Below are 16,695 nucleotides of genomic sequence, written 5' to 3'. Positions count from 1 at the left end.
ATAACTTGAGATAATATTTTTAAACAAAATGCTAATAGAAGACGTATAATGACTTGAATAAATGAGACATATACTATGTTCCCTGAAAGGAAAACTCAATATTACAAAGGTCCACTTATTCCAAGTTAATCTATAAATGTAATGCAATTGCACCCAAAATCCCAATGAGAATATTTTATTTCATATAATGATTTAAAAATTCATCGGGAAGAATTTAAAAATTAGAATTACTTAGAAAGACTTTTAATTTTTTTTTAATATTTCTTCTTTTTTTAATGTTTATTTATTATTTTTGAGAGAGAGAGACAGAGCATGAGCAGGAGAGTGGCAGAGAGAGAGAGGGAGACACAGAATCTGAAGCAGGCTCCAGGCTCCCAGCTGGCAGCACAGAGCCTGATGTGGGGCTCAAATTCATGGACCATGAGATCATGACCTGAGCCGGAGTCGGGCGCCTAACCGACTGAGTCACCCGAGCGCCCTAATATTTATTCATTTTTTGAGAGAGATAGAGAGACAGAGTGCGAGTAGGGGAGGGGCAGAGAGAGAGAGGGAGACAAAGAATCTGAAGCAGGCTCCAGGCTCTGAGCTATCAGCACAGAGCCCGATGCAAGGCTCAAACCCATGAACCACAAGATCATGACCTGAGCGGAAGTCGGATGCTTAACTGACTGAGCCACCCAGCTGCCCCAGAATAAATTAGAAAGACTTTTAAAGTAAAGAATAATGAGGAAAAGCTTGCCTAACTAGATAAAGTCACTACAAAGTTATTAATTTTAAAATAGGGCAGTAATGGTTGAAGACTTAAAGAAATCAATGGCAGAGAACAGTAGCCTGAACAGATTGATCCTAGGATATATAAGAACTTAATATGTGATGAATAAAGTCTTGATTCCCAATGAGGAACAGATGGTTTATTCAATAAATGATACTGAGAAAATTGGCTTTTACAGAGAAGAAAATCAATTTGAGGACTTACTTCATACAATGCACCTAAATGAATCCTAAATAAATTCAAGAGTTAAATTAAAAGAATCTAAACAACACACAGACAAGATACTTTTTTAAAAGGTGATTACTTATCTATTGGATATAGAAAGGATTTCTAAGTTAAAAGTAGATCAAGAAATAGCAAAGGAAAAAAGTAATACATTTTACCATAGAAACATAAAAGCTTTATTATGGCAAAAATATCTTAATCAAAATTAAAGCACACTAAAAATGTTTATGGCAATTAATAAACACAAAAATTTAATAGTCTTTTTTAAATTAATTTAAAAAAATTTTTAATGTTTATCTATTTTTGAGAGAGAGAGAGAGAGAGAGCATGAGCAGGGGAGGGGCAGAGAGAGAGGGAGACACAGAATCTGAAGCAGGCTCCAGGCTCTGAGCTGTCAGCACAGAGCCCAATGTGGGGCTTGAACTCACAAACCATGAGATCTTGACTTGAGCTGAAGTTGGAAGCATAACCGACTGAGCCACCCAGGTGCCCCAATATTCTTAATATGTGTTGACTTTTTTACAAAATAATAAAAATGACTTCTGATTAAGAATGCCAGATTATACACTTGCCCTCTCTTGAAACTTCAATAAAATGATTAAAATATATTTTAGAAGAATAAATTACAAGGATAAAAAGACCTGAGCAGGAGACAGTTGCAACAAACTGCAAGCTAAAGAGCAGATGAACAGTGGTAACTGATTTAACCTCCTGGGGAATCAGTATCCTATGGAAGCAATCGGGAAATGACAATATACTGAAAAACTCACCACGTGTCAGGAGTTCGTTCTTGAAGTAGGGTTAAACGTGGAGCTAAAACAGGTTAAAAATCTTTCTCAGAACACCAGTCAGGTAACTATCCTTCCCCCATCTTGGCAGAAGACTTTAAGTTTATTCCGTGAAAAAGGCAAACTGCAGACTGCAGTGACACGGGCACAGTTGAAGTGGAGATACCGTACTGAACACTGGGATGATTCATTTAATATATGTACACTGAACACGAAAACTTCCAGCTCACTTTCCCACTGAGCTTCTAGCACACTTCCAGCCAGGTCTTTACCCTCTGGGCAAGAGACTGGAAGGTCCTTTTCTGGAGGATAGGACAACCTGAGAGGAAAGCATAAAGATGCTGAAATTCAGGCTTCCCCAGCTATGCTAGGAAAAACACAAAGATGCTGAAAATCATGACACCATATTAAGACTACAATGTGAATTGTGACCCTTGCAGTTGGGACATGTGTCATTCCTGCATGTCATGCTATGATGAGGCCCAAAGTGAACGAGACACACTCTCAGGTTCAGAACATCTAGTCAAGCTTCTGAGGCCCTACCTTAAAATATGAGCAGATATACAAAGATCACCAGACAACCACAGGACTATCAATGACAGAGACCCAAATAAAGAAACAGATGAAAGTTATTTGTCTTGGGGCGCCTGGGTGGCTCAGTTGGTTAAGCGTCCAACTTCACCTCAGGTCATAATCTCACAATTTGTGAGTTCAAGCCCCACATCGGGCTCTATGCTGACAGTTAAGAGCCTGGAGCCTGCTTTGGATTCTGTGTCTCCTCTGTCTGCCCCTCCCCCATTCATACTGTCTCTCTCTCTCCCTCTCTCTCTCTCTCTCAAAATTAAACGTTAAAAACATTTTTTTAATTAAAAAAATAAAAGAAAGTAACCTGTCCTTCAAGGGGATGATACTTTTAAAACACACTCTCATTTGTATCTTTAGCAAGTAAGAGATCTTGCATTCATAGAACAAGAATAGGATGCAAAAACAAGAATATTCAGACAACAGAAAAATATCTTTTAAAACATTATAGTATAAATAAATTAAGCAGAAGAGTTGGAAGATAAAATTGATGAAATTTCCTCCCCCCAAAAGAGCAAAAATACAAAGAGATGTAAATAAGGATGGAAAAGGTAAGAAAATTAGAGAACCAGTCCAGGAAATCCAGCATGTGAATCAAAGGAGTTTGAGAAAAAAATTCAAAGAAACTGAAGGACGAGTATTTGCATATTAAAAGGACCTATGGAGTACACAGTATAATGGATAAAAATAAACTCAGGCCATGACACATAACTAAAAATTTATAACACAGGGTTGTAAAGCAGTTCTTTCCATCTTCTGGGGCGGGGTAAGGGGTAAAGATTACATAAAGGTTTGGCCTCTTAAAATCGCATTGGAAGTTATAAGACAATGGAACAGTACTTTCAAATTCTGAAAGAAAAGTATTCCCAACCTACATTTGTATACCCAGCTAAGCTATCAATGAAGCATGAGAGTAGGATCAAGATACTTTCACATATATGAAGTCTTACAAAATTTATCTATGATGCATTCTTTCTCTCTCAGGAAGCTACTGGACTCTTGTGTTTCTCCAAAAAGGATACTACTGTGGGAATAAGAGACCTAGACTGAGAACTGACATGAAGGGGATTCTCAGGATAGGGATGAAGGGTCATCTCAGGATGACATATATAATGGATACCAGGCATATAGAGCAGCCACTCCAAACTGCAGCAAGCAGAGAGCTCTAGGAGATAGTTCATCAAGAAGATTAAGCTGATGTGAATGAAATTATTAGGAAGAAATTTAGACAATAAACAAAGAGTATATAACTGAATTAGAAATAACTACATATAAAATGAAGTATAGAAACAAGAAAGGTGTTAACTCCAGGGAAAACAAAAATCTGGGCAGGAAAAGCATGTTGTGATTCAGCTCCAAATAGCATTCTAGTCATTAATTATAATGTAAATATGGAATATTGATCTATGTTGAGAGCATGGGAGAATAAGAGGATGGGAAATATGCTTGTATGCAGTGAGAGGGAGTGGGCTGTGAAAGAAAAGGAGATCATAATCATTCATATTGGCACATCAATTAGTAATACCTAAAATGGAAGTGTGTTAATTAGAGATATGGAGCTAAATAATCAGCTTAAAGGGATGAAATGTTTGACTTTGCCTAGGGGGAAAAAATAGGAGGAAGATGTGAAATCGGAAGGGGAAGCCTATTTGTCTATCTTCTTTAAACCCATCACTGCTTACTACTCTTTGACCACCCCCTACACCTCCTCCCTCCCCCACCACCCAAAATCCGTGCCAGATTGGGAGCCATTGCTCCAGCCCTCCCTTCTGTTCTGCCCCAAAGACAAACACACGTGTCCTTTTTTATTTTTAGGGCTTCAATGCTAATCATGGAGAAATGACTTAGGGAAACGAAGATGAAAGCAGGTGAAGTGGAAAAGGTTGCAGGATCTCAGAATTTGTCTCAAGGTTGGGGCATAACTCCCAGTCCCAGTCCCTCCTCCAATACAGTAATAGGCAGCTTACTGGACTTTTGTTCTCAGGCACAGACTCAAAGGCTGTGGCTCATGAAACATACCCTGGTACTTTTCTAAAAATACCTTTTAAATGGTTTTTATTTTTCCCAGTTATAAAGTAATACATGAACACTGAAGAAAAATAAATGGCAAATCAAGACAAATATAAAGAATAAATTTAAATTACCCTAATTCTATAACCCAGAAATGGTTATTAACATTTTGCTCCAGTCTTTTTTTTAATCTTTAACCAGATAAGCTTTATCAGCATACATATAATATATACCTTTTATATATATGTGAAAAATATAATCTTAAACATTTCTATCAGCCTTTCTTCTGTCTTTAACTAGATAATTGATTGTCAGTACACATATAATTTCTACTTCTCATACTTAACAAATCACGTTGGTTGCTATTGCAATAGTGAAAAACCTGAAACAACTTAAGTCTCCTTTAATAGTAAATAGTTAAATAAATTAGAATATAATTATATTTTCTAGAATATGAAATACTAAGTGATCATTTTTTAAAAAGAACTATTGCAGAAATGTGTTTGTTGGAAATGGAAAAATATTATGGTGCATTGTATATGTTTAAAAAGGGGGAGGAGGACTGTTTCTTACAATCAAATGTTTTTAATTATTAAAAAAGGGAGGGAGGGTGCAAAATTTTGTGTATAGTACAATCCTTTTCCTGGTGTGAAAAATAAATTTTTTGTACCTGGCACTAAGCTAACCTCTTTGTATGCATTATCTAATTTAATTCTCACGGCTTTGGAAAAATTCAAAAACAGTTCCTCTTCACAGAAACAAGAGGACTCTAAGAGAAAATAATGCAAATATTGTCCAGGGAAGAAAGGAGAAGGAGCATTAAGTCTCCACTAGGTAGGGCCTTAAGCACCTGGGAACCTGGAAGGAATGATCCCCCTGAGGAGTTCTGGGGTTGGGACATGTGGAATTTGAGAAGCCTGTGGGTAAGGAGGGGAAGAACACGGGTAAATGGGGAGGTGGTCAACAGCGGGGGACAGATGCATCTGGAGGGTGATCTGCTGGAATCCAGCCTCACCACGTCATCATGGTGATGTTCCTTCTTGAGTCAGTCCCTGAGTGGGCAAAGGATGATGTCACATGGACTTTTCTTTGAAACAGACCAGAATGGGGAGCAGAGTCTCAAGAACGTAAGATGGAACTGATGAATTTGCCTTGAATTTAAGAGGGTCACTGTGTTGTAAGAAATCCTGAGCACTCTGAGTCTCAACTACTTCACCAGTGGACAAAGAACACTCTGTTCATGTTTTTCCTGAGTTCCCTCCACCAAGCAGGTACATTGTAGGAAATACCACTGGTGCCTTCCCTATGGGTAACTACTCAACTTCAACCTAGAGGAAGCACACCAGCCCCCTCCTTAGGACTCCTCTGATGTGATGAATTGTCAGATCACTCTTCTATCCCAACAGCCACCACTGTTCCTGCTCCTATCAGAGCCCCAGTGGCACATCTGGTGACCTGGCTGTCAAGAGGGCAGGAGCAAAGTGGCTGCATACCTCTGATGATGGCCATGGCCTTTCTGCATAACCAATGACAGGCGCAGAGCTAGGGCAGGGCTGGGCTCAGCCACAGGAAGTCATTGGATGCAAAGGATCAAGGCCAGGGCTGACTCAGGAAAAACTGTATGCGAGTAAGTGTAAGAGAAGCGGATGGACTTTGCCAGAAGTACGTGTTCCACACTTGAGCTATTCCCAGGAAAATGGAGAGACGTGTTACCTGGAACCACTCCAGAAAAAGAAATTACCAGTACAAACTATGAATAATTCCAGAGATGGCATTAAGGCCTAGAATCACATGTAGTCAATATCTGATTTCTTCTAGTGATTTCCTTTCAAACTTAATGTCTTATTTTGAAATGAATGATAGAAGTATGCCCTTCCGTGAGTTGCAGAAGTGAACACCTAAGTGAAGAAGGCTCTTAGGGGATGCACCCAAGACCCTTAAAGCCGTACCAGGGAGACAGCTGTCCATGTCGCCAAGGATTACAGCCGCCTGCCCCACACTGGGCACAGTGCTTGTGAACTCCTATATCAAGAGAAGCAGTTATCATCTCTTATCATTCCCTTTTGATTATTATTTTTTTATATATGAAATTTATTGTCAAATTGGTTTCCATACAACACCCAGTGCTCATCCCAAAAGGTGCCCTCCTCAATACCCATCACCCACCCTCTCCTCCCTCCCACCCCCCATCAACCCTTAGTTTGTTCTCAGTTCTCAACAGTCTCTTATGCTTTGGCTCTCTCCCACTCTAACCTCTTTTTTTTTTTTTCCCTTCCCCTCCCCCATGGGTTCCTGTTAAGTTTCTCAGGATCCACATAAGAGTGAAACCATATGGTATCTGTCTTTCTCTGTATGGCTTATTTCACTTAGCATCACACTCTCCAGTTCCATCCACGTTGCTACAAAAGGCCATATTTCATTTTTTCTCATTGCCACGTAGTATTCCATAGTGTATATAAACCACAATTTCTTTATCCATTCATCAGTTGATGGACATTTAGGCTCTTTCCATAATTTGGCTATTGTTGAGAGTGCTGCTATGAACATTGGGGTACAAGTGCCCCTATGCATCAGTACTCCTGTGTCCCTTGGATAAATTCCTAGTAGTGCTATTGCGGGGTCATAGGGTAGGTCTATTTTTAATTTTCTGAGGAACCTCCACACTGCTTTCCAGAGCGGCTGCACCAGTTTGCATTCCCACCAACAGTGCAAGAGGGTTCCCGTTTCTCCACATCCTCTCCAGCATCTATAGTCTCCTGATTTGTTCATTTTGGCCACTCTGACTGGTGTGAGGTGATACCTGAGTGTGGTTTTGATTTGTATTTCCCTGATAAGGAGTGACGCTGAACATCTTTTCATGTGCCTGTTGGCCATCTGGATGTCTTCTTGAGAGAAGTGTCTATTCATGTTTTCTGCCCATTTCTTCACTGGGTTATTTGTTCCTCGGGTGTGGAGTTTGGTGAGAGCTCTTTATAGATTTTGGATACTAGCCCTTTGTCTGATATGTCATTTGCAAATATCTTTTCCCATTCCGTTGGTTGCCTTTTAGTTTTGTTGGTTGTTTCCTTTGCTGTGCAGAAGCTTTTTATCTTCATAAGGTCCCAGTAATTCACTTTTGCTTTTAATTCCCTTGCCTTTGGGGATGTGTCGAGTAAGAGATTGCTACGGCTGAGGTTAGAGAGGTCTTTTCCTGCTTTCTCCTCTAAGGTTTTGATGGTTTCCTGTCTCACATTCAGGTCCTTGATCCATTTTGAGTTTATTTTTGTGAATGGTGTGAGAAAGTGGTCTAGTTTCAACCTTCTGCATGTTGCTGTCCAGTTCTCCCAGCACCATTTGTTAAAGAGACTGTCTTTTTTCCATTGGATGTTCTTTCCTGCTTTGTCAAAGATGAGTTGGCCATACGTTTGTGGGTCTAGTTCTGGGGTTTCTATTCTATTCCATTGGTCTATGTGTCTGTTTTTGTGCCAATACCATGCTGTCTTGATGATGACAGCTTTGTAGTAGAGGCTAAAGTCTGGGATTGTGATGCCTCCTGCTTTGGTCTTCTTCTTCAAAATTACTTTGGCTATTCGGGGCCTTTTGTGGTTCCATATGAATTTTAGGATTGCTTGTTCTAGTTTCGAGAAGAATGCTGGTGCAATTTTGATTGGGATTGCATTGAATGTGTAGATAGCTTTGGGTAGTATTGACATTTTGACAATATTTATTCTTCCAATCCATGAGCAGGGAATGTCTTTCCATTTCTTTAAATCTTCTTCAATTACCTTCATAAGCTTTCTATAGTTTTCAGCATACAGATCCTTTACATCTTTGGTTAGATTTATTCCTAGGTATTTTATGCTTCTTGGTGCAATTGTGAATGGGATCAGTTTCTTTATTTGTCTTTCTGTTGCTTCATTGTTAGTGTATAAGAATGCAACTGATTTCTGTACATTGATTTTGTATCCTGCAACTTTGCTGAATTCATGGATCAGTTCTAGCAGACTTTTGGTGGAGTCTATCGGATTTTCCATGTATAATATCAAGTCATCTGCAAAAAGCGAAAGCTTGACTTCATCTTTGCCAATTTGGATGCCTTTGATTTCCTTTTGTTGTCTGATTGCTGATGCTAGCACTTCCAGCACTATGTTAAACAACAGTGGTGACAGTGGGCATCCCTGTCGTGTTCCTGATCTCAGGGAAAAAGCTCTCAGTTTTTCCCCGTTGAGGATGATGTTAGCTGTGGGCTTTTCATAAATGGCTTTTATGATCTTTAAGTATGTTCCTTCTATCCCGACTTTCTCAAGGGTTTTTATTAAGAAAGGGTGCTGGATTTTGTCAAAGGCCTTTTCTGCATCGATTGACAGGATCATATGGTTTTTCTCTTTTTTTTTGTTAATGTGATGTATCACGTTGATTGATTTGCGAATGTTGAACCAGCCCTGCATCCCAGGAATGAATCCCACTTGATCATGGTGAATAATTCTTTTTATATGCCGTTGAATTCGATTTGCTAGTATCTTATTGAGAATTTTTGCATCCATATTCATCAGGGATATTGGCCTGTAGTTCTCTTTTTTTACTGGGTCTCTGTCTGGTTTAGGAATCAAAGTAATACTGGCTTCATAGAATGAGTCTGGAAGTTTTCCTTCCCTTTCTATTTCTTGGAATAGCTTGAGAAGGATAGGTATTATCTCTGCTTTAAACGTCTGGTAGAACTCCCCTGGGAAGCCATCTGGTCCTGGACTCTTATTTGCTGGGAGATTTTTGATAACCGATTCAATTTCTTCGCTGGTGATGGGTCTGTTCAAGCTTTCTATTTCCTCCTGATTGAGTTTTGGAAGAGTGTGGGTGTTCAGGAATTTGTCCATTTCTTCCAGGTTGTCCAATTTGTTGGCATATAATTTTTCATAGTATTCCCTGATAATTGTTTGTATCTCTGAGGGATTGGTTGTAATCATTCCATTTTCATTCATGAGTTTATCTATTTGGGTCATCTCCCGTTTCTTTTTGAGAAGCCTGGCTAGAGGTTTGTCAATTTTGTTTATTTTTTCAAAAAACCAACTCTTGGTTTCGTTGATCTGCTCTACAGTTTTTTTAGATTCTATATTGTTTATTTCTGCTCTGATCTTTATTATTTCTCTTCTTCTGCTGGGTTTAGGCTGCCTTTGCTGTTCTGCTTCTATTTCCTTTAGGTGTGCTGTTAGATTTTGTATTTGGGATTTTTCTTGTTTCTTGAGATAGGCCTGGATTGCAATGTATTTTCCTCTCAGGACTGCCTTCGCTGCGTCCCAAAGCGTTTGGATTGTTGTATTTTCATTTTCGTTTGTTTCCATATATTTTTTAATTTCTTCTCTAATTGCCTGGTTGACCCACTCATTCGTTAGTAGGGTGTTCTTTAACCTCCATGCTTTTGGAGGTTTTCCAGACTTTTTTCTGTGGTTGATTTCAAGCTTCATAGCATTGTGGTCTGAAAGTATGCATGGTATGATTTCAATTCTTGTAAACTTATGAAGGGCTGTTTTGTGACCCAGTATATGATCTATCTTGGAGAATGTTCCATGTGCACTCGAGAAGAAAGTATATTCTGTTGCTTTGGGATGCAGAGTTCTAAATATATCTGTCAAGTCCATCTGATCCAATGTCTCATTCAGGGCCCTTGTTTCTTTATTGACCGTGTGTCTAGATGATCTATCCATTTCTTGTAAGTGGGGTGTTAAAGTCCCCTGCAATTACCACATTCTTCTCAATAAGGTTGCTTATGTTTATGAGTAATTGTTTTATATATTTGGGCGCTCCGGTATTCGGCGCATAGACATTTATAATTGTTAGCTCTTCCTGATGGATAGACCCTGTCACTATTATATAATGTCCTTCTTCATCTCTTGTTACAGCCTTTAATTGAAAGTCTAGTTTGTCTGATATAAGTATGGCTGCTCCAGCTTTCTTTTGGCTTCCAGTAGCATGATAAATAGTTCTCCATCCCCTCACTCTCAATCTAAAGGTGTCCTCAGGTCTAAAATGAGTCTCTTGTAGACAGCAAATAGATGGGTCTTGTTTTTTTATCCATTCTGATACCCTATGTCTTTTGGTTGGCGCATTTAATCCATTTACATTCAGTGTTATTATAGAAAGATATGGGTTTAGAGTCATTGTGATGTCTGTATGTTTTATGCTTGTAGTGATGTCTCTGGTACATTGTCTCACAGGGTCCCCCTTAGGATCTCTTGTAGGGCTGGTTTAGTGGTGACAAATTCCTTCAGTTTTTGTTTGTTTGGGAAGACCTTTATCTCTCCTTCTATTCTAAATGACAGACTTGCTGGATAAAGGATTCTCGGCTGCATATTTTTTCTGTCTAGCACACTGAAAATCTCATGCCAACTCTTTCTGGCCTGCCAAGTTTCAAAAGAGAGATCAGTCACGAGTCTTATAGGTCTCCCTTTATATGTGAGGGCACGTTTACCCCTTGCTGCTTTCAGAATTTTCTCTTTATCCTTGTATTTTGCCAGTTTCACTATGATGTGTCGTGCAGAAGATCGATTCAAGTTACGTCTGAAGGGAGTTCTCTGTGCCTCTTGGATTTCAATGCCTTTTTCCTTCCCCACTTCAGGGAAGTTCTCAGCTATTATTTCTTCAAGTACCCCTTCAGCACCTTTCCCTCTCTCTTCCTCCTCTGGGATACCAATGATGCGTATATTATTTCTTTTTAGTGTATCACTTAGTTCTCTAATTTTCCCCTCATACTCCTGGATTTTTTTATCTCTCTTTTTCTCAGCTTCCTCTTTTTCCATAACTTTATCTTCTAGTTCACCTATTCTCTCCTCTGCCTCTTCAATCCGAGCCGTGGTGGTTTCCATTTTGTTATGCATTTCATTTAAAGCGTTTTTCAGCTCCTCGTGACTGTTCCTTAGTCCCTTGATCTCTGTAGCAAGAGATTCTCTGCTGTCAGCTATACTGTTTTCAAGCCCAGCGAATAATTTTATGACTATTATTCTAAATTCACTTTCTGTTATATTATTTAAATCCTTTTTGATCAGCTCATTAGCTGTTGTTATTTCCTGGAGATTCTTCTGAGGGGAATTCTTCCGCTTGGTCATTTTGGATAGTCCCTGGCGTGGTGAGGACCTGCAGGGCACTTCCCCTGTGCTGTGGTGTATAACTGGAGTTGGTGGGCGGAGCCGCAGTCAGACCTGATGCCTGCCCCCAGCCCACCGCCGTGGCCACAGTCAGACTGGTGCGTGCCTTCTCTTCCCCTCTCCTAGGGGCGGGATTCACTGTGGGGTGGGGTGGCCTGTCTGGGCTACTTGCACACTGCCAGGCTTGTGATGCTGGGGATCTGGCGTCTAAGCTGGGGTGGGTAGGCAAGGTGCACAGGGGCAGGAGGGGCAGGCTTAGCTTGCTTCTCCTTAGGTGATCCACTTCAGGAGGGGCCCTGTGGCTGCAGGAGGGAGTCAGATCCGCTGCCGGAGGTTTGGCTCCGCAGAAGCGCAGAGTTGGGTGTTTGCGCGGGGCGAGCAAGTTCCCTGGCAGGAACTGGTTCTCTTTGGGATTTTGGCTGGGGGATGGGCGGGGGAGATGGCGCTGGCGAGCGCCTTTGTTCCCCCCCAAACTGAGCTCTGTCGTCAGGGGGCTCAGCAGCTCTCCTTCCCTTTGTCCTCCAGCCTTCCCACTTTCCGAGCAGAGCTGTTAACTTATGACCTCCCAGACGCTAAGTCGCGCTTGCTGTCGGAACACAGTCCGTCAGGCCCCTCCGCTTTTTGCAAGCCAGACTCGGGGGCTCTGCTTGGCCGGCGAGCCGCCCCTCCGCCCCGGCTTCCTCCCGCCAGTCCGTGGAGCGCGCACCGCCTCGCCGCCCTTCCTACCCTCTTCCGTGGGCCTCTCGTCTGCGCTTGGCTCCGGCGACTCCGTTCTGCTAATCCTCTGGCGGTTTTCTGGGTTATTTAGGCAGGTGTAGGTGGAATCTAAGTGATCAGCAGGACGCGCGGTGAGCCCAGCATCCTCCTACGCCGCCATCTTTCCTCTCCATCCTCCCTTTTGATTATTTAATGTGGTTTTAATCACGATGACCTTGTTGCAACATCAGCATTTTTGGTTACCAGCAAATAACCAGAAGCCAGATCTACTTGGCCTTTGAGTCATCAACTATCAGCTACGTTTCACAATCTATAATGTCTTAGGGAGTTGCTCATCAGCATCTGAGACAGAAGCTTATTTCCTAGAACCAAACTCATGTTTATTCCTGACCCCACCCTAATGGCATTAACATTATTTCATTTCCCAATTTTATTTACCTCTTTCTCTGCATGTTGAATTAAGGTGTAAGTTCAAGTTCTTTGGGCCCTAAGTGCTGATTAGTTTGTGTTTCTTATGGAGCCTACCAGAAGGCTAGGCCCAGAGGCACTTTTACTACTGATTATCCCATTGAAACCCGGGGCTTCATCATCTTCTCTGTCAACATCATAGCTGTCCACAACAGAGACAGAAGGGACTTTCAGACATCGTATAGTTGAATTCCTTCATTTTGTTGACGAGAAACTGAGCCTTAAAGAGGGCAGATGATTTGTCTAAGTTCCCATGGTACAGAAGCCAAGACTGGAGTTCTGTCCTCCAGTTTCCAAACTCAGTACTCTTCCATAATTATAATTAATGCCATCTCAGGTTTATGGGCGGGACTCCCCCATCCAGAAGCGCTTTGTGTTTGTAACTCTCCACGGGGCGGGGTGTTCTGGGACCCAGGCAGGTTACCACAAGCTGTCCCTAATCCCACCGCACCATCCCACATTCCCAGAGCCGATCCTAGAAAATAGGGGGGTCTGCTAGATAGACCAGAGCAAACCCTGCACCTCTCTGAGTCCTTGGTCGGGGATTTGGAAGAAGTCTTAGCTCACCGAGATGGTGACAGAAGAAGAGAGAGCAGGGAAATAACCCTCCAAAGCCGTGGGCACTGGTCTCCACTCCTCAATAGAGGTTGCAAGAACTTAAGCCTTGGCGTCTCGCCTGGAAATGACTTGCAAAGGAAGCACTTTGGAAAGTGCCTTTGATTTGATTCAGGCAAAAAGGCCATGCCAGCAGTGAATATACTCCTCTGAATGTTGTCTGCAGTCAGTCTATCCTGGAAACAACCGGCCAGCCCCATATCCATCTATACCTGTGTGGTTTGATTCAGATAATTGACACTGAATAGATGGATATTAATTTTTCCTGTCATGTCACCTTCTATCAATATAGGTCAGCAGAAGCACATTGTAGGAAATGTTTTCCATTTCCCTTCGCGACTCCAGGGTGGGACACAGGCCTGGCACAGATTAGGTCAAAAGGAGATTTAGGGTAAAGGGACCCTCACTTGCCGGGCTCCTTCTCAAGTCCCAGGGGTCCTGCAACGTGTGCTCTAGCCATAGGCCTTTGTCAACTTTGTAAAAGTAAATGGTTTCAGCCACATTTGGCCAGCTACTGCCTCTTTGTGCTGCCTCCTCACGGACTCTAAATCTTGCATCAGATGGCATTTGAAAGGTCATAAGCACTCTTAGGATTTGGCCAGGGGAAGCTGAGTCAGGATCAATTTAGTTTGAATGTGGCAGGATAGATTTATGTGGGTTGAGACCACTAAACCACCCATGTTTGTTTGTTTGTTTATTTTTAATTTTTTTTAATGTTTCTTCATTTTTGAGAGACAGAGAGAGACAGAGCATGAGTGGGGGAGTGGCAGAGAGAGAGGGGGACACAGATCCGAAGCAGACTCCAGGCTCCGAGCTGTCAGCACAGAGCCCGACGCGGGGCTCGAACCCACCGACCGCGAGATCGTGACCTGAGCTGAAGTCGGACGCTCAACCGACTGAGCCGCCCAGGCATCCCCACCCATGTATATTTAATTTCCTGCTAGCCACCTCAGGGTCATGATTGGGTCTCGCAATACTCCTACCTCCCCTTGTGCCAGCTCACTCTACTTCGTGAAGTTGCACAAACCCGAGGTCACGTTATGTTATGAATGTGTCCTATGGCACCTGACGTACGTGGGCGTTGGAGGAGAAACAAAGGTTGAAATGTAGGGTGCCGGAAGCAAGTCTGTGGAAAACCTGAAAACCATCAGATACGCAAAATCGCCAGAGAAGACGTGAGTCTCACTGATATGCAGGCAAGATGAAAGTTTTCTCCTATCAAGAATATAGTTGATAGTGTACCACTTACACTTTTAAATGCAGCATGCATTTTAGACATTTCTGATGGAAATCACGGACAAGAGAATGTCTGTGTTTGTAGGGCACAAATCTATAGTGGTGTTACAGTTTTGTGTGAAAGGATGACCACGCATCTTAACTAGCAGTAGTAACAAACAAATTTGGACCGACCCACGGAAGCGGAATGACTGAATTATCTTTCCTTCTTTTCAGAAAATGTTGATCAAAGAGTACACCACTTTCAATTCAACAAGAAAGGAGTAGGGGCTCCTGGGTGGCTCAGCCGGTTAAGTATGTGACTCCTGTTATTCAGCTCAGGTCTTGTTCTCGTGGTTTGTGAATTCGAGCCCCACGTCAGGCTCTGCACTGACAGGGCGGAGCCTGCTTGGGTTTCTCTCTTTCTCCCTCTCTCTCCGCCCCTTCCCTGTTCGTGCTCTTTCTCTCGCAAAATAAATAAATAAATAACTTTAAAATAAAATTTAAAAAAGATTGGAAAAATTTGGAATTTGTGACAATTTGTGGTGTTAATCTGCTTTTTAAATGTCGTAATTTGGGGCGCCTGGGTGGCTCAGTCGGCTAAGCGTCCGACTTCAGCTCAGGTCATGATCTCACGTTCGGTGAGTTCGAGCCCCACGTCGGGCTCTGTGCTGACTGCTCAGAGCCTGGAGCCTGTTTTGGATTCTGTGTCTCCCTCTCTCTCTGACCCTCCCCCGTTCATGCTCTGTCTCTGTCTCAAAAATAAATAAATGTTAAAAAAATTTTTTTTAAATGTCGTAATTTATCATGATTTTTTTTTCAATGTAATAATATTATCTCTCATGCAGGATTTTGTACTCATACTTTTGTGTCCTTCTTAAAGGGGACACCGAAAACTGGACATCCTTCAGGCTGAACAAAACTTGGATATGTCCTTGGACTCGATGTTAAATAAATGATAAAGGAAGAAGGCCCACGACTAACAGATCTGGGGTGAGCAGGAGAGGTCTGGAGGACCCGCAGAGAGGGATGTCCTGATCCCTCCTGATAACCTAGAAGGGAGCCACGGTGCAGAGTTCTTTCTGGGAGACAAGCTGGGGCGGGGGTGGTGGTGGAGAATATGAAGAGAGGATGTGTCGAAATGAGGAGGGAAAAGTTCCGAAGACACATTTTCCAGGCCTTGCAATTTTGTCCAGGCCAGCTCCAGAGCCACAGAACCCCATTTTACTCAGGCTAATTTTTGGAACCTACATATGAACATAAAGGACTTGATGGTGTTTGTTTTTATGTATGTATGTATGTATGTATGTATGTATGTATGTATTTATTTATTTATAAAGGTGATTCCACTGATTATAACGATTTTGCTCATCTGAATCTTACTGTCAGGGAGAAAAGGCCATACTATCATCGGCCTTGTTTTCCGGGTACCAAACCACATACACAGTTCAGCGAATCCCTGCTGTCTCGTCTGTTCAGAACAGAACTCTCCTTCCCTGACTCTTTAGGAAGTTTTCCTGAACGAGAGCTGCCATATGTGTTGCCCGGATGGGTGAGAGCTGGGCATCTGGCTTAAGTCGCACCCATCAGAGCTCTTCCCTGGAATTTTAAAATGCGAGGCCAGCCAGAGCAGTCCTCAGCTGCTCTGGGAGACAAGCGTGGGGACTGCCAGCAGCCTGCCTCCGGTCCTGTGCGGGAAGCGTGACCGCGACAATGAAGCACAGGCACTGACGGTGTGAGGAAGAGACAGCCCTGCATCCAGACGAGGAATGGAGAGCCCCCTGTACTTAGCCTGCTGTCCCAGGGGGCTCCACTCTCCCTCCTCCGGGAGGCATCTGCGGGGCCAAGGGATTCTGTCCACCTCATGTCTGTGTGCCTCTCCCCTTTGAGACTCAAGAATTCCTCTGCCCAAATGGCCCCGAGCCTCTTCCAGAACCTGCTTGGGCCTCTTCCCCAGGTCTGCCCTGCTGAAGGCAGACCATGATGCAGGTGTACATACCCCTAGGCCTATGGAGGGTGGCCAAGCGTCAGCTATTTGGAGAATCTGGTGTATGTGTGTATGTGCATGTGCATGTGTGTGTTGGGGGTGGGTATGCAGCCCACATTCACGAGTGTAAGGACATTTATGATCTGGAGCAAAACTTGACATAAGAAGACAAGGGGGAAGGCCACAGGCTGGGGGTTGGCC

The 16,695-nt window shown here is 42.5% G+C and overlaps 1 protein-coding gene across 4 annotated transcripts in view; it reads right to left on the bottom strand.

Annotated features, from left to right (window-relative positions):
• LOC121028290 (solute carrier family 23 member 2-like) overlaps positions 1 to 16,695 on the bottom strand; it is a 62,664-nt gene that overhangs the window by 31,982 nt on the left and 13,987 nt on the right. The window lies entirely within an intron of this gene.

This window comes from Herpailurus yagouaroundi, unplaced genomic scaffold, assembly GCF_014898765.1.
Source record: "Herpailurus yagouaroundi ecotype Mexico unplaced genomic scaffold, PumYag 100, whole genome shotgun sequence".
NCBI lineage: Eukaryota > Metazoa > Chordata > Mammalia > Carnivora > Felidae > Herpailurus > Herpailurus yagouaroundi.
Note: the sequence above shows the minus strand (reverse complement) of the source record. Positions and strands in the feature narration are given on the sequence as shown.